This window comes from Protomyctophum bolini, assembly GCF_963924005.1.
Source record: "Protomyctophum bolini genome assembly, chromosome: 1".
Classification (NCBI taxonomy): Eukaryota; Metazoa; Chordata; class Actinopteri; order Myctophiformes; family Myctophidae; genus Protomyctophum; species Protomyctophum bolini.
Window position 1 is genome coordinate 6,898,304 of NC_137862.1, and position 22,500 is coordinate 6,920,803.

General features: G+C 46.8%; 2 protein-coding genes across 2 annotated transcripts in view; both read left to right on the plus strand.

Moving 5' to 3' along the window:
- Window positions 1–22,500, plus strand: part of LOC308331553 (small ribosomal subunit protein uS12m-like) — a 265,229-nt gene that overhangs the window by 7,715 nt on the left and 235,014 nt on the right. The window lies entirely within an intron of this gene.
- zfhx3b (zinc finger homeobox 3b) overlaps window positions 16,691–22,500 on the plus strand; it is a 115,343-nt gene continuing 109,533 nt past the window's right edge. Inside the window, exon 1 of the mRNA XM_080765073.1 lies at window positions 16,691–16,745. The gene's annotated coding sequence lies outside the window, so the exon portion shown is untranslated. The remainder of the gene's footprint in view (window positions 16,746–22,500) is intronic.

Consider the following 22,500-nt stretch of genomic DNA (forward strand, 5'->3'; position numbering starts at 1 on the left):
GTGTGTGGTTGTAATCTGTGTGGAAGTATGTGTCTCTGATGTCTTGGTACAATGGACAGATGGTTATAGGAAGTGTAGCTCGGTTTCCACTTCGTTTAGTGTGCAGTGGGTGCATAGTCTGTCTTCTCTCGGATACAGGTCTGCCTATATATGACGGCCTATACAAGCCCATATACAACTCGTTGTGGATGCGAAGCTGTGTGAGCTTGTATAGATCAGCTATTTTGGGCCGCACCATGACTCAGTCGCACAACAACAGAGAGCATATAAATGGGGCGTTTCAGATCAGACTGTCTCTCTCTCTCCTGGGTCTGTTTGTGGTGAGGATAGAACTGTGTTCTCTGCTTCATCGTCACACAGAACCACTTCTGTGGGCGGGTGGGTGGGGAGGGGGGTCCAGAGGAGGAGGAGGAGGAGGAGGGGGTGGGATGTTTTTCTTTTTTTTAACAGGGTGAGATTGGAGTTAGAGTTCCTTGGTTATTGTGTTAATGGCTGTTGTTTTGACTTGAGCCTTTTCCTCTTTTGGGCAACCGGACAAGAGCAAAAGGGAGCACGCTCCGGCTGGCGCTGCGAAGGAAGCTGTTGATCCTGTTATCTCCTGAAGATCAGCAGAAAAGAGGCAGAATTGGCGTTGGTGGGGCGACAGAGGAGGAGGAGGAGGAGGAGGAGGGAGCGAGGGCCATAGCTGAGAGTGAGAGCCTGGGGGGTTGGAGGGGGTCGCTGGGGGGGGGGGGGGGGGGGGGGGGGCTGAGAGGAGTTCAACTCAGTTTGCTGGGTGCAGTCACTACAGTACAGGCAGAGATGTAGCGTGTAGATATACAGTCATAACCCTTTAGCAGACAGAGACGTTACTCAGACACCCCTATCATACACCCCCAGACCCGCACCCTCTACCCCCCCCCCCCCCCTCCACCACCTCCCCCGCCAACCCTCCCCCCCCCCGGCCCGCGCTTTGTCTCCTCGAAATTAATAACCCATTCTGACCTGAGATCAGATTAAAAAAAAAAAAAAGACAGTTTTCTGAAAAAAGCTATGTTTCTATATCAGTCTTTCTTTCGATTTTTTCAAAAATAGCAGACCTACAAGCTCGTAGCGCGCCACTCGGTGGCGCGCTACGAGCTTGTAGGTCTGCTATTTTTCAATAGCTATAAAGCATAACGTATAACACCAAAAGGGGGTTCCCACCAGAATGGGATAACAAGGCAAGAATAACCCGTCACCCACAACACAAAGCGGTGGGTGGTCTTGTATGGGGGCTCTGCTTAAGGTTAAATATCCTTAATCCAACTAGGCTGGAAAACTAAACATTCTCCTCGGCCAAATCCTCTTTCTGAACCCCCCCCATCCCCCCCACACCCACCCCCCCCTCTCTCCAGTCGGCCTTGCTATCTCACCTCATTCGTCTTCAGCTTGCCACTTTCGGGGGTCCTTGTTTTTTTTATTAATAGACTAATTTCATTGTTCATTTACTCAAGAGTTCTGGTGTTCATAAAACCATAAAAAGTGGAGAGAAAAAAAGAATGTGTTTTTATTATTATTATGATGACAGTCATTAGGCTGAAATGTGTTAACGTAAGGATGGGTGGTGTAGTGAAGAAATGTAATCTTGAACATATACTACTACATCCAGTGCTTACTGATGAGAAGGTGTCTGTTTAACCAGTGTTTCACTCCAGCACTGCCAGCCCCTATACTGTAAAGATGATATTGCAGACCTATCAGCCGTGGGCCTATCTCCTAACCACTCCTACACATCCACCTATCCACCTATCAGCCGTGGTCCTATATCTCCTAACCACTCCTACACATCCACCTATCAGCCGTGGTCCTATATCTCCTAACCACTCCTACACATCCACCTATCAGCCGTGGTCCTATCTCCTAACCACTCCTACACATCCACCTATCAGCCGTGGTCCTATCTCCTAACCACTCCTACACATCCACCTATCAGCCGTGGTCCTATATCTCCTAACCACTCCTACACATCCACCTATCAGCCGTGGTCCTATCTCCTAACCACTCCTACACATCCACCTATCCACCTATCAGCCGTGGGCCTATCTCCTAACCACTCCTACACATCAACCTATCAGCCGTGGTCCTATATCTCCTAACCACTCCTACACATCCACCTATCCACCTATCAGCCGTGGTCCTATCTCCTAACGACTCCTACACATCCACCTATCAGCCGTGGTCCTATCTCCTAACCACTCCTACACATCCACCTATCCACCTATCAGCCGTGGGCCTATCTCCTAACCACTCCTACACATCCACCTATCCACCTATCAGCCGTGGTCCTATCTCCTAACCACTCCTACACATCCACCTATCCACCTATCAGCCATGGGCCTATCTCCTAACCACTCCTACACATCCACCTATCCACCTATCAGCCATGGGCCTATCTCCTAACCACTCCTACACATCCAACTATCCACCTATCAGCCGTGGGCCTATCTCCTAACCACTCCTACACATCCACCTATCCACCTATCAGCCGTGGTCCTATCTCCTAACCACTCCTCCACATCCACCTATCCACCTATCAGCCGTGGTCCTATCTCCTAACCACTCCTACACATCCACCTATCCACCTATCAGCCGTGGTCCTATCTCCTAACCACTCCTACACATCCACCTATCCACCTATCAGCCGTGGTCCTATCTCCTAACCACTCCTATACACATCCACCTATCAGCCGTGGTCCTATATCTCCATAACCACTCCTATACACATCCACCTATCAGCCGTGGTCCTATCTCCTAACCACTCCTACACATCCATCTATCAGCCGTGGTCCTATATCTCCTAACCACTCCTACACATCCACCTATCCTCCTATCAGCCGTGGTCCTATATCTCCTAACCACTCCTACACATCCACCTATCAGCCATGGTCCTATCTCCTAACCACTCCTACACATCCACCTATCCACCTATCAGCCGTGGTCCTATCTCCTAACCACTCCTACACATCCACCTATCCACCTATCAGCCGTGGTCCTATCTCCTAACCACTCCTACACATCCACCTATCCACCTATCAGCCGTGGGCCTATCTCCTAACCACTCCTCCACATCACATCCCCCGTCCCAGTGATACCAGAGTGATTACATCCCTTTTGCCTGGTCGTATGATTTGCTGTGAACTTTGCATGCATTTGTTAGTCAAACTACTAGTGAAATGAGACCGACCGACTGACCGACTGACCGACTGACCGACTGACTGACTGACTGACTGACTGACTGACTACTGCGTGTGACACGGGTTGATCGCAGCCTCTCTCTCCGGGGTCTGTCGGTCCGCCAGTCAATACAGTCGAGCATCAACCTATATGGCCATGGGAACCTGAGAGAGTAACCGTGTCGATTGGCAGGTAAACGCTACTTTGATGAGGCCAGCCGGGCGCTCCCGTGGATCTATGTGGCTCCTAAGCTGAAGGGATGAAGAGAAGAGAGGCAGGCAGGCTTACCGGCTCAGTGCCATCAATACATCAGTGGCTTAGCCACCAGATTAATGGCCTGCAAGTGGTCAGGGCCACAAAACTACTCTGCTTGCTTTCAGGTCTGTGTTTAGTGGAGCTGTAGACAGGCAGGTTAGGGTGTAGAGACGGAGGAGATATGGGAGATCTTAGAGCACACAGGGACCTTTATTCTGTTTGGGTTTGGTCTACGGAGTACAGTCAGGGGACTACTAGAGTGACAGAACCGTGGCAGAACCGTGGCCTGGCCATGCAGCCTGTTTTGGATTCGACTCCTGTCCTGGCTGTTATACCGTGTGTAACATAATGTGATTGTATATCCACTCCACTATATCTAGAATTGAGAACATTGTATTTTCTTAAGCGTATAACCTATTATGTTCAACAGCCTTTTGTCTAATAACTTCTTAGCGTGTGGGTTTCCTTCTTTGGTGGAAGGTAGAGTAGAGTTAGGTAATTAACCCATTTTGTGAAAACAGCTTTTTCAGAAAACTGTCAGGATGTAGAAGACATTTTTTAGAATCTGATCTCGGGTCAGAACGGGTTAAGACACTTCAGAACAGGTCTGTGGAGAGAGACCTGTTCCAAAGTGTTCTGGGACAGAGTATAGCGCACCCTTTCCTGCATGAACTTCATGCCACTGAACTCAACGTCCGTCCATGTTTGGCTAAAATTGCTTCTAATGCCGGACCGGAGGGTTCAGACTGCATGGGAGCTGTAAATCTATCACTGTTATGAGGACAATGTTTTCTCCAGATGTAGACGAAAAAGATTTCATCCTTTTGTAATTAAGCGGTGCAGCCCAGGGTGTCATATGGCTTTTATTGGGGCCTCTGGAAAAAAAACCCAAAAAAAAACACCTTGTTTTCTCATCATTGCTTTTGTTCGCCGTGCAGAAAGAGAGAGAGAGGAAATGGAAAGATGAAGCTCCAAAAAGTATAGAAGGATAGAAAATGTCTTATTGTCGAATTCCTATATGGAGAGAGCAGAGAACTATAGGGATTGATTTAGGTGGAGCTGGCTATGGGAAGGCTGGGGGCTGTGTGTGGGGGGGGCTGTGTGTGTGTGTGTGTGTGTGTGTGTGTGTGGGGGGGGGGGGACCGTTGGGATGCACCCATTGCTTTAGAGTTGTAGGAATCAAATGGTTGTTCAGACAAAGAATATGAGAGAAATTCTATTTAATCCAAAGAACGTTCCCAATCTATCTTATGTGTCCCACTGGTCTCGTCCACCTGTGTTTCACTTAAAAAAAAAAACAATATTGGTGGAATTGGATGAACTATAGAGAGAGAGCATGGGGGGAGAGGGGTAGGTGTTGTGTGTGTGTGTGTGTGTGTCTGTGTGTGTGTGTGTGTGTGTGTGTGTGTGTGTGAATGAGTGTACAGTATTGTAAGACAAAGGTAGAGATAATGTGTGTGCGTTTTGTGTGTTTGTGTCCGAGATAGTGTGTGTGATTGTATGTGTGTTGTGTGTGTGTGTGTTGTGTTTGTGCTTTTAGAGAGTTGGGGACAAGAAAGCGATTTAGCTTCTCAAGGACAGTGTCACTTTATGGCCTTCCACATTCCCTCATGACAAACCGATGCCCAGAATAGACAGAGCTATGTAGAAACAAGGTTTAACTACCCTTCCCCTCTCCCCCCCATCATCACCGTCACCCTGACTCCTTCACACCTTCACCGGTTTTTTTTCTTCTTTATTTTTCAATACTAGTCACAGCTGGTGAAAGTGAGGGATGGGGGAGTGTGTGCTTTTGTTCTATATAACCCATTCTGACCTGAGATCAGATTTAAAAAAAAAACCTTCTACATCCTGAGAGTTTTCTGAAAAAGCGATGTTTATAAGTCAGTCGTTCGATTTTTCAAAGATGTTCGGTGGCGCGCTATGAGCTTGTAGATCTGCTATTTTTGCAATAGCTAAAGCATAACATAATGCCAAAACACCAAAAAGGGGTTCCCGCCTAAAATGGGATAAGCGCTTTCACACATTTGTGTTTTTATAAAGCCCCGTTTCAATCATGAAGGATGATTTACGCCTTTTTTGCTATCCTGTTGGAGAGCCTCCTCGTGTCTCCCAGAGATGGCTTCAGAGAGAGGCAGACAGCAGAGAAGTCTCCACAGCCACTGAACTCTGCTAGCCCATTCTGACCTGAGATCAGATTCTAAAAAAAAATTGTCTTGACAAACATCCTGACAGTTTTCTGAAAAAGCCATGTTTCTATATGTCAGTCGTTCTTCGATGTTTAAAAAGAATAGCACACTACAAGCTCGCTGAGCTTGTAGATCTGCTATTTTTCAATAGCTAAAGCATAACGTAATGCTATAACACCAAAAGGGGTTCCCGACCAAACTGGGCTAGGCCTGGCTTCCAGATCACATACTATCCCTGCATGTCGTCCCTGTGCCAGGCCCACAGAACCTCACCACATTCAATCAACACTGAGCCTAAAATTAAGGACCGCTGAATCACTCAAAGTTGGATCCTCCTTTCAGATGGCCCTATCTCATGTCACTACATAGGAATTTATTTTAATTTATGCCTGTTGGAGGTTGGAATAGACATGTCGAGATAATTTGAACCATGAGGGCTATGTCTGTGTTACAGCTACTGTTTGAAACGAGATCTCTGGGAGCCGTTGAAACTTTCAAATGCGACATTGCAGTAAAAACTATTCAAATTATCATTATATTAATTTGCATTCATGTTGAAAGGAACGAGAGAGAGAGAGAGAGAGAGAGAGAGAGGGAGAGTGCATCTTAATAATGGGCAATTCGAAGCAAGCCTTTTCAAAATGTTTGTTGATTTCCATTGCAGAGAGAAAGTGCATTAACCCGTTCTGACCTGAGATCAGATTCTAAAAATGTCTTCTACATCCTGACAGTTTTCTGAAAAAGCTATGTTTCTATGTCAGTGGTTCTTTTTCAAAAATAGCAGACCTACAAGCTCGTAGAGCGCCACTAGTATGAGCTTGTAGATCTGCTATTTTTCAATAGCTAAAGCATAGCATAATGCTAACACGGTAACACCAAAAAAGGTTCCCGCCCAAAATGGATTAATTTGGCAGCTGGCAGTGGCCAAAAACCTCCACACACACACACACACACACACACACACACACACACACACACACACACACACACACACACACACAGAACTTTTGTTCTCAATCACTGTTCCGATGTGCCTCCCTTTGTGTCCGACCTGTTCTTCCCAAACATATATTTAACTGATTATTTATAGGGGAAGCAGAGAGTTCTCCAGCGGCATTTAGCCACTGTATGACTCCGGTCCCACACTGCCAAGTCATTCTTTCCAATATTTTAGAGCTAAGGATCCAGTTACTGGCGTCTTGGAAACAGCTTAGGATGGCCGTTATTTTTCTGAATCACTTGGAACCGAATCACTCTCTCGCCTACGTCAAAATGTATTTTCCTCTCCACATCTATAAGAATTTTTTTATTTTTGCTCAAACAAACCCAAACACCTATTTGAAAACATATGCCAGTGACCCCGATAAGGACCCCCTATTTGAAAACATATGCCAGTGACCCCGATAAGGACCCCCTATTTGAAAACATATGCCAGTGACCCCGATAAGGACCCCTATTTGAAAACATATGCCAGTGACCCCGATAAGGACCCCCTATTTGAAAACATATGCCAGTGACCTCGATAAGGGAGGGATTTTTACGGCTCTAGCAGTGATTTCCAGAAACATATTAATTTCAAGGACCCCCCCCCCCCAGTTTCACACACGTTATGCTACGGACCCCCGATGTAATGGCATTTCTATCTCTGGTACCCCAATTTATAATATAAAACCACTGTTAATTTAACTCTGAGAGTGTACAAATGGACAAATGTACACATTTGTACACTCTCTGAGTTACAGACCCATAAGGGTCCATTTGTAACTATCTCTAATTAAGCTATAATGCTCCCTCAAGTACCCCCAGGGGTCCCCGGACCCCACTTTGGGAAGCCCACGGTCAGTAAGGGACTGAATTATTGCAGATCCTTAAAGTACAGGAGCTCGGAGGAGTCCACAGGACCTGCTGTTTGTTCTCTGACTTCCTGCTGTGGGAGTGGGTTTTACACACATCGTCTCTTTCACACCAAATGGGGCTTATCATTCAATTTTCCCCCCATTTCCAGCCATTCCTCTTCTCTTCTCCCGGGTTCATTTTCCACGTTGCGCCATCACCGGGGGAACCGGCTGGCTGAACAGGATGGAACCGTTTTGGTGATTAGAGGCCTTTATGTAATGCCGAATTATCTTTGAACCTTGAGACGTCTCGACCGGCCGTATCACCTCCAGGGGCAGATAAAGGGATTGAACGGCAATAGATAATGTGTGCCGATGACAATGAGGTATGGGACTTAATGTCTGGAGGACGAAAAGTATGATGTGTGTTGTGGAGGAGATGACTCCAAAATCATATCGTTAAAAGTTTTAGTGGCTCAGAGCAGAGTTCTTTCCCGTGCGGAGCAGTGCATTCAGTTAGTTAGCGAGCAGCTCTTTATACATCTGGTATGGTAGTTTAGAGGCCTCTGCAAATGAGAGCTCCAGCACTGAGAGTATTCCCAGTATTCAACTTAACTTTTTAAATCATTAAACATGATGAAGCCATCTCCACAAAGTCGGGAGGGTTTATATACGAAAATCAACGCCATCTGCCATCTCTGATCACTGGCAACAGCCATCAGGCCAGGGTTACCAAGGCAGAACAGGGAAAGCCATTAACTGCCAATCACTGCATCGATCGACAAGCCAGTCCAACCACACCACTACTATACTACCATCCCCACTCTGCCCCCCCCCACTCTGCCCCCCCCCCCCCCCCACTCTGCCCCCCACCCACCCACCCACTGCCCACTGACACGCGCACGCACACACAGGCACTTGTGCGCGAGCACACGCACGCACGCACACAAAATCACTTAGTGTACAGTACATATATCTAACATAATTACTGTTCGCTGCTGGGCAGAAACCTTATATGTACCTTTAACATAACATATATATATATACTTTGCCTTTTTTTTAAACCCTACCCATTATAACCAAATACATATACATACATACATACATACATACCCTATTTTATTCATCATCGTATGACATGGAAAGCAGTTTGAAAGTGATTACGTCTGTCTGTGGGTTATATGTAACTATGTGACTAGATAATAACTATCCATTGGATCCGTTGGAACAGAGATTGTTTTTTCTTCCATTTCCTATAAAGAGAGAAACGGTTTTGAACATCCCAGATTCCCACTCCACAGCCACGACGATATACAGACCGGACTATAAGATCAGACATTAGACTATAGCCCCAGTCCCTCTGTGTTTAGCTCCTGTGTTCAGCTCCTGTGTTCAGCTCCTGAGTTCAGCTCCTGTGTTCAGCTCCCTGTGTTTAGCTCCTGTGTTCAGCTCCCTGTGTTTAGCTCCTGTGTTCAGCTCCATGTGTTTAGCTCCTGTGTTTAGCTCCTGTGTTCAGCTCCATGTGTTCAGCTCCTGTGTTCAGCTCCATGTGTTTAGCTCCTGTGTTCAGCTCCTGTGTTCAGCTCCATGTGTTTAGCTCCTGTGTTCAGCTCCTGTGTTCAGCTCCATGTGTTTAGCTCCTGTGTTCAGCTCCATGTGTTTAGCTCCATGTGTTTAGCTCCTGTGTTCAGCTCCTGTGTTCAGCTCCTGTGTTTAGCTCCTGTGTTCAGCTCCATGTGTTTAGCTCCTGTGTTCAGCTCCATGTGTTCAGCTCCTGTGTTCAGCTCCTGTGTTCAGCTCCATGTGTTCAGCTCCATGTGTTTTAGCTCCTGTGTGGCTAAATCAATTTCATTCATCAGTCTTATCTCTCAAAATGATCAACCATCTAAAGATAAAGGCTTGTCTGACTCGTCACGTCAGCCCTCTCGGAGACTATTTGTTATTTAAAAGGACAGTCAAGCTATACAGTGTTGAACATTATACTTACTTTTGACCTGTTCGTTGAGTCATAATCTCTTCTGTACCATCAGAACGGACCTGATGTGTCCAGGTCCATCCAGTCCAGGTCCATTCCAACCAGCCTAATCTCTCTTCAACATATTTTGAAATCCAACATCAGATAAAAAAAAATGAACTAATAGAGTCAACGAAGGACAAAAGGAGGGGATTGATTTTTTTTCCTCTTTTTGCTCCATTTTCAACGGTGTCGTTAGAACTGAGGGTCATTAGAAGCATATTTACCTAGTTCCACCGGCCTAATAGAGACGCTGTATATCAGAGAGTGATCCGGAGCAGAGGTCAGGGCTGGGGGGAGCAATTAGAGCGTATGGATCCGGTGGAGCTGTGGCTCCTGTCCCATTGTGTGTGTGTGCTTGGCAGGAGAACAGATACAAGGTGGGTTAAAAGGCAAAGGAGGAGAGGCAATACTTATTGACTGTATAAACGTATTGAGCTTTAGTTAACAGATGAACTAGTGATGAACTAGCTAGCCAAACACTCACAGTGCACAAACGCGTGTCGTGCACTTAGCGCTTCGGACTTATAGCGTGTGCACTTGTTTGTGCTGACGTGCGCCGGCCCACATTACCTTTACAACATTACAACATTACAACATTACATCACTTTGGCTGTTGGTGTGCATTGGGCGGCCACTTTTTTGTCATTTTAACCCATTTTGACCTGATGTCGATTCTATACAAATGTCTTCTAAATCCTGAGAGTTTTCTGGAAAAACCCCATGTTTCTGTGACAGTCGTTTCAAACATTTTCATGTCAAGGGACATCTGAAAATATGTTGTTCCAGGAACCTCCCAGAAGCCATCTCTATTCATCTATTGTCACAACCATTCCAGAGGTGCTAAAATCTGAGGAATCTTTGGAGGGCAAATTCTCTACTTTGCATCTGTATCTGTTATCTGTTTCAACAAGTTTTAGATGCAGGTCATATCTCCTTCATTGAATGATACATCATATGAAAGCTTACATTCTGTACTTTAATAATCTGTAATAATCTGTAATCTGTAAAAATCGAGTTGAGGCCCTTTTTTGCTGGAGTCTGTCACATATGCACGAAGGTATAGACCCCTGGTTTAGTGTCTCAATGTGAAGGTATACAAATGATGAAACTTGGGGGGTGGTGGGGGGGGGGGTTCTTTGGTATAAGCAACACCTGCGTACGAGGAAGTATATAAATGAGAATGAGGCTTATAAGCCTGCAGCTCGTGGGCTGCAGCACAACAATAGCCAGGGAGGGACAGAGAGACAGAGAGAGAGCAGATATGATGAATGTGGCCCGGGGCCGATGCACTCGCTGTGCATCTGTGGTGGCCTCATCTACACATCAGCCACAGAGAGAGAGAGAGGGGAGGGGGGGGGGTGCGGCGAGATACAAACCAGACCAGCCATTTTCCTCGTTCCGCTCATAAATATTTGTGTGGCTGATTTATAAACAGTGGAGCAAAGAGACGGGATCAAAGCGAACTGTAACGGTTATATAAAAGCGAGGGGGGGGGGGGGGGGGGGGTTTTCACAACGCCGCCCGCCCTACACACTGCACTCATACCTTATTAAAGACAACGCCGTATATCATAAGCGATATTATTGGCGAGAGCGTTCAATGGCCTCTCGTGGTTTTAACCCCATTCTGAACGGGAACCCGTTTTGGTGTTATAGCATCATGTCGTGCTTTAGCTATTGAAAAATAGCAGATCTACAAGCTCGTAGCGCGCCACCGAGTGGCGCGCTACGAGCTTGTAGGTCTGCTATTTTAGAAAAATCGAAGAACGACTGACATTTTTTTTTTTTAGAATCTGATCTCAGGTCAGAATGGGTTAATCAGAGCAGTGTTGTGTCCATGAAGTGGAAACCTCGTATGAATCTGATCTCAGATCAGAATGGGTTAAGACTTGGTCTTGCCCTCCTTGTTTTTCGCGTCCAGGTTCTCATAGTTGCAACGACGTCGTCCAAAGGTTCTCAAACACTACTGGTTGCCCCCCCCCCCCCCCCCCCTCCTTCTCGGCATGCATGAACCCTTGCGAGGGCCAGTTGGCTTTCTGAGCTGTGTGGGCCCTGCGCTGGTTGTAGTGTATATTGTAGTGGTTGTAGTGGTTGTAGTGTATATGTATAGCAGCAGTGAACGCAGTGATTGCGAACGCAGTGAGCACTTACTATGAGACCTATAGCAGATCATGTCTGTGTGTGTGTCTGTCTGTGTGTCTGTCTGTCCCGCTTTTGTGCCCATAATATATGGAGCTGAGTGATTTGTTTGTGATTGATGCAAGTGTCTGTCCCCGCTGTTACGTCACCATGACTCAGCCATATGTACGAGCTGCGTTCGCTTCCCGCGTTTGCGCGTCTTACATTGTACAGTATAGTGTAGTACAATGTAGTGGCATATAAGCCAGCAGCAGCGGTGCACTAGAGCATATACATAATATACATATACATATACATATACATATACATATACATATACATATACATATACATAATTGGGCAACTGCCCGCACGGGGGCCACATACGGCCCCCCACCTTCACTTAACCCATTTCTGACCTGAGATCAGATTCACACGAGGTTTTCCACTGGACACACACTGGTCTGATGAACCCATTCTGACCTGAGATCAGATTCTCCTCTACTATGAGCTTGTAGATCTGCTATTTTTCAATAGCTAAAGCATAACATGATGCAAACACCAAAATGGGTTCCCGTTCAGAATGGGTTAATGTGGCCCTCATGGTTAATTTTGGAATACTGATATGTTATGTTATTGATTTCAGCTGTTACAATTCCAAACATGCAAAAACATGACCCGCTTTAAATACTTAATACATTAAATTAATAGTAGTATTGAAAATAATGTTATTGTCTTTTTTTTTTTTACGTACAATATATTTGTATTTAGTTAAATGAATGAAGGTAATAGTTTCTATAATTAAAGGGCATTTAAAAAGCATTTGAAATTAAATAAAAATGACTTATGGTATAGCAAAAATTGCTGATATACAAGATCAAAACGTTTTTGAGCTTGTAGATTGGCTATATTTTTGCTACGTCAGTAATTTGCAATGTGGCCCTCTGGAGTGAGTGTGGGAAATATAGCAGCCCTCTCCATCGTCCCGAGGAGTCAGTGCAGTGTGTCCTGCTAGCAGAGCAGACAGTAGAGGAGTCAGTGTGTCCTGCTAGCAGAGCAGACAGTAGAGGAGTCAGTGTGTCCTGCTAGCAGAGCAGACAGTAGAGGAGTCAGTGTTGTCCTGCTAGCAGAGCAGACAGTAGAGGAGTCAGTGTGTCCTGCTAGCAGAGCAGACAGTAGAGGAGTCAGTGTGTCCTGCTAGCAGAGCAGACAGTAGAGGAGTCAGTGTGTCCTGCTAGCAGAGCAGACAGTAGAGGAGTCAGTGTTGTCCTGCTAGCAGAGCAGACAGTAGAGGAGTCAGTGTGTCCTGCTAGCAGAGCAGACACTAGAGGAGTCAGTGTGTCCTGCTAGCAGAGCAGACAGTAGAGGAGTCAGTGTGTCTCCTGCTAGCAGAGCAGAGCAGACGAGTAGAGGAGTCAGTGTGTCCTGCTATAGCAGAGCAGACAGTTAGAGGAGTCAGTGTGTCCTGCTAGCAGAGCAGAGCAGGACAGTAGAGGAGTCAGTGTGTCCTGCTATAGCAGAGCAGACAGTAGAGGGAGTCAGTGTGTCCTGCTAGCAGAGGCAGACAGTAGAGGAGTCAGTGTGTCCTGCTAGCAGAGCAGACAGTAGAAAGGGAGTCAGTGTGTCCTGCTAGCAGAGCAGACAGTAGAGGAGTCAGAGTGTCCTGCTATAGCAGAGCAGACAGTAGAGGAGTCAGTGTGTCCTGCTATAGCAGAGCAGACAGTAGAGGAGTCAGTGTGTCCTGCTAGCAGAGCAGAGCAGACAGTAGAGGAGTCAGTGTGTCCTGCTATAGCAGAGCAGACAGTAGAGGAGTCAGTGTGTCCTGCTAGCAGAGCAGACAGTAGAGGAGTCAGTGTGTCCTGCTAGCAGAGCAGAGCAGACAGTAGAGGAGTCAGTGTGTCCTGCCTATAGCAGAGCAGAGCAGACAGTAGAGGAGTCAGAGCAGAGCAGACAGTAGAGGAGTCAGAGCAGAGCAGACAGTAGAGGAGTCAGTGTGTCCTGCTATAGCAGAGCAGACAGTAGAGGAGTCAGAGCAGAGCAGACAGTAGAGGAGTCAGAGCAGAGCAGACAGTAGAGGAGTCAGTGTGTCCTGCTAGCAGAGCAGAGCAGACAGTAGAGGAGTCAGTGTGTCCTGCTAGCAGAGCAGAGCAGACAGTAGAGGAGTCAGTGTGTCCTGCTAGCAGAGCAGAGCAGACAGTAGAGGAGTCAGAGCAGAGCAGACAGTAGGAGGAGTCAGTGTGTCCTGCTAGCAGAGCAGACAGTAGAGGAAGTCAGAGCAGAGCAGACAGTAGAGGAGTCAGTGTGTCCTGCTAGCAGAGCAGAGCAGACAGTAGAGGAGTCAGAGCAGAGCAGACAGTAGAGGAGTCAGTGTGTCCTGCTAGCAGAGGCAGAGCAGACAGTAGAGGAGTCAGTGTGTCCTGCTAGCAGAGCAGAGCAGACAGTAGAGGAGTCAGAGCAGGAGCAGACAGTAGAGGAGTCAGTGTGTCCTGCTAGCAGAGCAGACAGTAGAGGAGGCAGAGCAGAGCAGACAGTAGAGGAGTCAGTGTGTCCTGCTAGCAGAGCAGACAGTAGAGGAGGCAGAGCAGAGCAGACAGTAGAGGAGTCAGTGTGTCCTGCTAGCAGAGCAGACAGTAGAGGAGGCAGAGCAGAGCAGACAGTAGAGGAGTCAGTGTGTCCTGCTAGCAGAGCAGAGCAGGACAGTAGAGGAGTCAGAGCAGAGCAGACAGCTGCACATGCTGCTGATTCAGGCAGCCAGCCGGTCCGACACCGTCACCAGCATGCACACAAAGGCCAGTCCTCCTGTATGGCAGAGAGGAGGAGGGGTTACAGGGATATGTAGTAGCATATAGTGAGGGGGCCAGGCTGGCTGGCGCGGGGTTGTGTGTGTATGGGGTATGGGCAGGCAGTGGGAGGCGTGCGTGTGCGTGCGTGCGTGCGTTCGTGTTCACTTGGTGTGGGACAGTTTCATGTATCTAAAGTGCAGGCGGGAGGCAGAGATACACACCCCCAGACATACTGTTGAGCACCCTCTGGGCCCGCTGCCCACCGAGCAGGACAGACATTCCACACCTTACAGTGCAGTGTTTACCTCCCCCCCCCCCCCCCCCCCCCCCACGCCATGTCGTCACCCCCCCCCCCACCACCACCACCCCAAACCCTGCCCGGCCGGGGGGGGCAAGTGTGGGGGAGTGAGGGCCGTCTCTCTCTGCTGCCTCTGGCCCTTCGCCCCTTGATTAATAACAGTTCTAGCTGGCAGATGCAGGCAGGGCCACAAACGCGGCTGTTCGCTGACCTCCGTGGGAGGGAGAGAGCAGTGTGGGGTAATGGGAGAGAAAAGAAAGCGTTTCTGAATGGAGATCACCCCCCCCCCCCCCCCCCCCCCCCCCCCCCCCCCACCCCCCTTTTGTCCTAAAAATAGCTGAATAAACAGGGGATCCATCAGGAGGACAGGGTGAAGCATCATGGGAGAGCCGCTACTAAACAGCCTGTCCGTGTGTCTGTCTGTCTGTCTGGGGACATCTGGTCCGCAGGCCGAGGCTACGCGGCGGTCGGTGGCCAACCTGGCGGGTACCGTCCGTGGCACGCTGTTTTATCTGCTGCACGCCACCTCAGCGCTTACATAACACCAGCGTCGGACGGTGCATGTTGTGGCGCTCTTGAGCTATCTCTTTATTTATCCCCCTCTCTCGTTTCTATCCCGATTATGAGCTGCTTTTGTATTTGTTTGTATACACAACATGTGAATGCATGATTGTTCATGCTAGATGAAACTAGAACATCCTGTTCTGTGTCGTATTGACGTGACGGTACGTTGGATTTATTATAGCGGATAAATGTAAACAACTCTGGTCCAGACGGTTATCGTCGTTGCCCTCACCACCGATGCCTGATTTATGCCTAGTTGTTAGGGTTAGTCTTGCTTGTGCAACAAAGAGATATTAAGCTATTTTGATCTACAAAGCTCATAGCGCGCCACTCGGTGGCGCGCTATGAGCTTGTAGATCTGATATTTTTCAATAGCTAAAGCATAACATAATGCATAACACCAAAAGGGGTTCCCGCCCCCAAAATGGGTTAAGCTATTTTGGGTATGCGACAACATGGGCGCACCAAAACACAACCCCGTATAAATCAGGCTTATAAGATTGCATGAAGGTATCTCTAGAAGTGCGAGTCTGCCCAGGTAAAAGCAGCTGTAGTCTGTTCTGCATACAGGAGACTGCAGACTACCTCCATGCACCTGGTGTGTGTGTGTCTGAGTATCTGGAGCAGAGCGTTGGGACATCAGGGTGCTGCTGATGCTGAGTGAGGCTGACTAGCGGCAGCTAGCCCGTGGTCCGGGAGAGGGTTACTGAATTATTACTGATGGTTTCAGGGGGTATAACTGTCTGACCACAGGTCTGGGGGAATATTAATCATTTATCTGATTGTCCAGCATGTGCTGATTAATCAATTTGAGAGGGGTGGGTGGGGGGGGCGGGGGGTGGGGGGGGGGGGATCTGCAGGATTAACTACCCCATTATTCCTTGTAAGAACAGATAGGGCATAAGACTTTAAAATATCATGTTCCCATTTATCATTTATTTTTAGTTCCCTGCCTGCTGATGAGGGCGAAATAAAAAACTGCGAGGTGAGATTATAGGCAAGAAGAACAGCAACACAGGGAGAGAGTCAGGACGGGAGACTAAGGAAAAGAGAGGGATGAGAGGAGAGAGAGAGAGAGAGAGAGAGAGAGAGAGAAAGAGAGAGAGAGAAGCTGCTAGATCCAACCAGGAGGCTGCAGGTTTATTTCTCTCTGAATATGGAGGGCAGACATGCAGTGTTACAGTTACAGTTACAGTTACAGTTCTCTGTGGAGAATTAGCTCAGAAAAAAACAGTAATTAAGTGTAAGTATAGAGAGAGAGAATGAGGGGGAGGAGTGTCCACACAAACAGGAAGTAGATAGGAACGTGATAGCTGTCTCCACCTGGAGTACAGCCTGAGCTGTGTGTGTGTGCGTGTGTGTGTGTGTGTGTGTGTGCGCGCGTGTGTGTGTGTGTGTGTGTGTGTGTGTGTGTGTGTGTGTTGAGAGGGAAGAGATAGAGAAGGGAGGGATCTGACACAGCGGGACTCGCCAGTCCTCTTCTCTGGTCTAGGTAAGTTCGCCTCTCTCGCTAGCATAACTTAATCCGACAGTCATAGTCGAGCTCCTGTGTTGTATGCAACGCTCATACAATCTACCGTACTGTATGCAGTCTATAAATTGTCAATTTGTTGACTGTTTAATGTGTTGTGTCATGTGGTAATGCCTTTGATTCTGACATACCTCCGTTTGTAAATACAAGACGCACTCAAAGGGGCTGTGGTTACTTTACAAGCGTGGCGCCCCCGGCGCTTTGGTTGAGAATGCATTGGGGGAGAGAGAGAGAGACAGAGAGAGAGAGAGAGAGAGAGAGATGAGAGAGAGAGAGAGAGAGGGGGGGGGGGGGCAGAGAGAGGGGCAGAGAGAGAGACAGAGAGAGGCAGAGACAGAGAGACGGAGAGGACAGAGAGAGAGAGAGAGCGAGAGAGGGAGGTGGTTAGAAACTGTATACACTTCCGTTGCTTCCTCTGCCAAGCCCACTCCCTCCTCCCTCTGGCTGTGCAGGCAGGCAGCTAGTGAGAAATGTGAGAGGGGAGGGAGGGATGTGTCCTCTCTCTCTCTCTCTCTCTCTCTCTCTCTCTCTCTCTCTCTCTCTCTCCTGGCTGAACACAGCACCTTAATTATGCACTTTTCAGCAGGTTTTTGCCTTTAACACTTTCCTCCCAGGGTTGAGATTAGTGTTCACCATGCTTGATTTACCGCACAATTACTGAACAAGAGGTCCATTGAATCAATAAACAGGAAGAGGGAAAGTGGTAGCCTTTGAAGTATAGTTTGAGACTTTGTGCACGATTTAACAGTGTGTATGTACGTACGGTGTGTACGGTGTGGGCAATGAGGCCAGCAGGGCAGCTTGGCAAGCCTGCGTGGCTACGATGCCATCCAGGGTGAAGCCTTCGTGCACCAGGCTCACCTCCATACCTTGACGATGAGTGGAAATTGGCATCTTCTTTTTTTCCCCCCCGACCGATGCTTAACAGAGGTCAGCAAGAAACTATGTAATAAGGACACTCCTCCGGGACATTAATACATTCTGATCACAAGCTGTCCAATAAAAAGTGCTTAATGGTGATCTTAAAGCTGCAACCCCCCGCGTTTTATGTCTCTGCCCGATCGGAAGGGAAAGGTAATTGCAACAATGTCCGAACTGCAGTAAAGATGACGGCAACGTCTAGTGACCAATGCGGTGTGCATGTCCGCTTCAAATAACTTTATTGACTGCCAACCACTAGGTGTCCTACCCTATTACACTCCTACCGTACTACATCAGGGTCTACATTCCTCAATGGACGAGTAGGGAGACCTTGTTTCTTTTTTTTTCTTTTTTTATATTATTTATTTTGAGGGTTTTCTTTACATAGACACAAGGACAAACAGCAGACTTACATACAAGACAGTTACTTACATAAAAACAACAATGAATAAACAAGGAAAACAAATAGAACTAAATAATTAAAATAAAATGAAAAATAGCTAATAAATAATAGTTTCCAAGTGGTACATGGGTTGTATAATGTATGTGTGCACGTTGAGGTGGGTTCCGTCCTAAACAGAGTCAAATGCGCTCTTCAATATGATTTAAAAAGGGGGTCCATACCTCCACAAATACATCTGCCTTATTTTGTGTTTCATACTTGAGTCTCTCCAGTGGTAGTATTGACATTATTTGGGCCATCCACATATGTTCTGAGGGTATTTCATCTCTTCTTCTTTCAACCACTGCAGATGTGATAGTTATATTGTTAACATACTCTACCATACAGATTGATTAGATTCTACTAAATGTTCTTCTAAAATGTAGAAGATCATTTAGTAGAATCTAATCAATACTGCTATAATACAACTGCTATAGAAACATAGGTTTTTCATTGATTTAGAATCTAAATCAATGAAAAACCTATGTTTCTATAGCAGTTGTTCTCAAACTTTTTCATGCCAAGGACTCCAAAAATTATCTGTATTCGGCTGCCAACCCTCATCTGAATATAATTGTTCCAGGGACCTCCCAGAAGCAAATATGTGAGTTAAAAAGGCTATTTCTCTTTTGCAGATATACAAGCTCATGGCGCGGCACTCTGTGCCACGCTATGAGTGTGTATATATCTGCTATTTTTTGAATAGCTAAAGTATAAAATGATGGTTGATGTGGTTAAAAAGCTATACGGTGGTGGCACAGATACGTTCCAAAACATACAGTATATTATGTCCATTTTACATCCAAACTGCTCCTGTAGTAGAAGGTTGCGGTGCCCTGTATTAGATGTCCTCCAACGCAGGCAGCGACCTCCATGATGACACTGGCTAATGGCATGAGCGGTTATTTTTAGGGAAGCTCCACCAATGCCCCGTCTTTCAGAGGGCCCGGGAAAAAAGCTTTTTACCAGCGTGACTAACCCATTCTGACCTGAGATCAGATTCATACGAGGTTTCCACTGGACACACACTGGTCTGATGAACCCATTCTGACCTGAGATCAGATTAAAAAAATATCAGTCGTTCTTCGATTTTTCAAAAATAGCAGACCTACAAGCTCGTAGCGCGCCACTCGGTGGCGCGCTATGAGCTTGTAGATCTGCTGTTTTTCAATAGCTAAAGCATAACACGATGCTAACACCAAAACGGGTTCCCGTACAGAATGGGCTAAAGCAATAGCCTGCCTCCAATTAGCCTGGCCCTGTGTTTGATTTTAGTGATGACGACCATATCTCAGCTGTAATTATGCTGCGCTGGGAATGATGAGGGTTTAGGTTATTGATCCTCCATTGATCACCCTGATCAATGCGCACTTTGTTTCATTTTTTTTTTTTCATGGAAAGTGGAGTTATGTTTTTTTTTCTTTTTTTTTCAGTGGCTAATGAGCAGAGGGCTGAGCAGAATGACCCTATAAAACAGTGTCTATATGTATTAGAGATAGCGTGCAGTGTGTGCATGGGAAGAAGGGGGGGGGGGGTGTTTCAGAGAGCACCATTTTTCAACACAAGTGCACTAACTCCCTGTGGGCATGGGTTAGAAGCTATACCATTGCTCTTATGAAGGAAAAACATCCCAGTTCTGGCCAAGCTATAGGGGGCAAAATCATGACCACATTGTTATTATTTTTTTTGCTTAATTGTCATTGCACTCAGCATTATAACCCTTACCTTTGCATAGCTGAATGATTTCAGGAGATTTGAGGGGTGTATTTCTTAGGAATTAACCACCTATAAGCCGCATTTTCAATTCCCCCCCCCCCCCCAAAAAAAAACGTAGTAGAATTTGAATATGTTATGAATTATGACCTATTAGAGTGTAATACACTACAGTATATTACACAGAAATAATATTGTTTGTACCAGAATGGAACAACAGTTTGGGTTTTTACTCTTATTGTCTCACAGTAAAATCTGGAATGTTAATGTATCAGTGTATAAGAATTGAAATTTGTTAAGTACAATGACACTTTGGTAGAGGTTTCACTTGTGTAGTTACCTTTGCTGTGATGTAACTTGGAGACATATCTTGTTCCATTGCTCCGTTGATTAGAAAATGATGATCCAAAATAGTCACCTCATTGTATGGTGAAACGGGTCTCAAACTTTTAGCACAAACGAAGCCAATTCTGCCAATATCAATAATGTCAACTTAATTTTGATTTAGCTATTTTGTAAACAGTAAAAATCAAACACAAAGTTATAGTTTTTCCTTTAACAAAATTGTGGTAGTGTTTGTTTGCGTTTGGTTCCATGCAGAGTGACCTTGACAGCTAGAGCTGTTTCACTGTTCAGTGAAAGTCAATACATTTTTTTGGAATCCAAGCCACATCACAGCAGGGGTGGACTGGTACCAGCCATAGGCCCGGTGGGCCGACCCTCCGGTGGGCCGGTCTGGGCCAAATGTTAAATTAGTTGGTTGTGTATCATTTATGTTGTAGGCTACTGTAAATGTGGTGGTGTTTAAGGGCTTGTATTTCAAGTATTTGTAATATGGGCCTCGACCTGAAAAGTCAGTAGAGTATCTGCGTGCTGGTTGTGGTGGGTGGGCCAGTCTGGTTGTGGTGGGTGGGCCAGTCTGGTTGTGGTGGGTGGGCCAGTCTGGTTGTGGTGGGTGGGCCAGTCTGGTTGTGGTGGGTGGGCCAGTCTGGGCCAAATACCGTGAAAATGTCCGGGCTGAATATTTGTCTCAGTCCAGCCCTGCATCACAGCAAGGTATCTACACAACCCAAACATCTACCAACGTCCCGTTGTGCTTTATAGGAACATACGTAACAGTACAAGGTTCTACTGTACACTAATGTACACTACTGTACTGTACTGTACTCTACTGTACAGCATATAGAAGAGGATAGCTCACTTAGATGTGCTAGTGTGGACAAGTTGCCAAATTAAGCTAGTGGTGGGTGTGCGAGAAGAACACTCAATTCTCTCCAACAGAACAAGCCACTTCATGAGCCACATGCAAATAAGCCCACATACGGACTCATACTGTGGACAGTATATCCGCCCCCACTCGTTAATTAGCATTTTAAGAAGGGGACCACTTGAAAGCCCTGTTGCTCCCTTCGTCAGCTCAGTGCTACTAATAAAGACGCCTAAGACTTATGTTAAATATTGACTCCAGCTGAGCCCATCATCGCTGATCTTAATTAGTTGGCTTGTGTAGCGAGGTGGGGTTAGAGCAGTGCATGAACAAGCAAAAACAGGACTGAGATTTCATCAAACTCCTTCTCTCCCACAAACCGCCTCTCTATGGTTAAAACAATCACACCTGTGTGAAGTGAGCGGTGCAACTGTACCGTGTAGGGGGTCCCCGTGGGGGGGGGGGTCCCCTGCACAACATCCAGACCCCCAGGAACGCGCCCATGGGGGGCCGGCCCGGTTCAGACTGGGAGCGCTTGGCACCGCTCAAAATGAATAACAATGAAAATAGCAGATGCTCAAGCTCACAATGTTGTTATCTTGGTACATCTTGGTATACATCTTGGTATTTTCGCTGTTTTGGAACATAGAAACAATAGGATATTGTCACGATATTGATATTGAGGTTATTTGGTCAAAAGACATTGTGATATTCTATTTTGTTGACATCACCCAGCCATACATCATAAACGTGTATTGCACATACAGTATAGCCTGGAGCAGCAACCAATATGGTAGAGAAATATTTAACCGTGCTAATGAGAACGAACGCCAGGGGTGAGAGAGATAGATAATAGGAGCTGGAAGAAAGTGTATTCTGTGTCCGTTACGTCAGCGGCTCCGTGAACAGGCTGGAACCGGAGGAGGTGGGCTGATGACAATATGGGCCCAGAGGCATGAACCAGGTCTGAGCCACATCCATCCATCCATCCATCCACCCACCCACCCACCCACCCACCCACCCACCCACCCACCCATCCATCCATCCACCCACCCACCCACCCACCCATCCATCCATCCATCCATCCATCCATCCATCCGGCTGGCCGAACCCCATATGGGAGACCTCTCTGGCTTCATGTAGGGACTGTAGTGGTTCTTCATGTAGGGGCTGTAGTGGTTCTTCATGTAGGGGCTGTAGTGGTTCTTCATGTAGGGGCTGTAGTGGTTCTTCATGTAGGGGCTGTAGTGGTTCTTCATGTAGGGGCTGTAGTGGTTCTTCATGTAGGGGCTTAGTGGTTCTTCATGTAGGGGCTGTAGTGGTTCTTCATGTAGGGGCTTAGTGGTTCTTCATGTAGGGGCTGTAGTGGTTCTTCATGTAGGGGCTGTAGTGGTTCTTCATGTAGGGGCTGTAGAGGTTCTTCATGTAGGGGC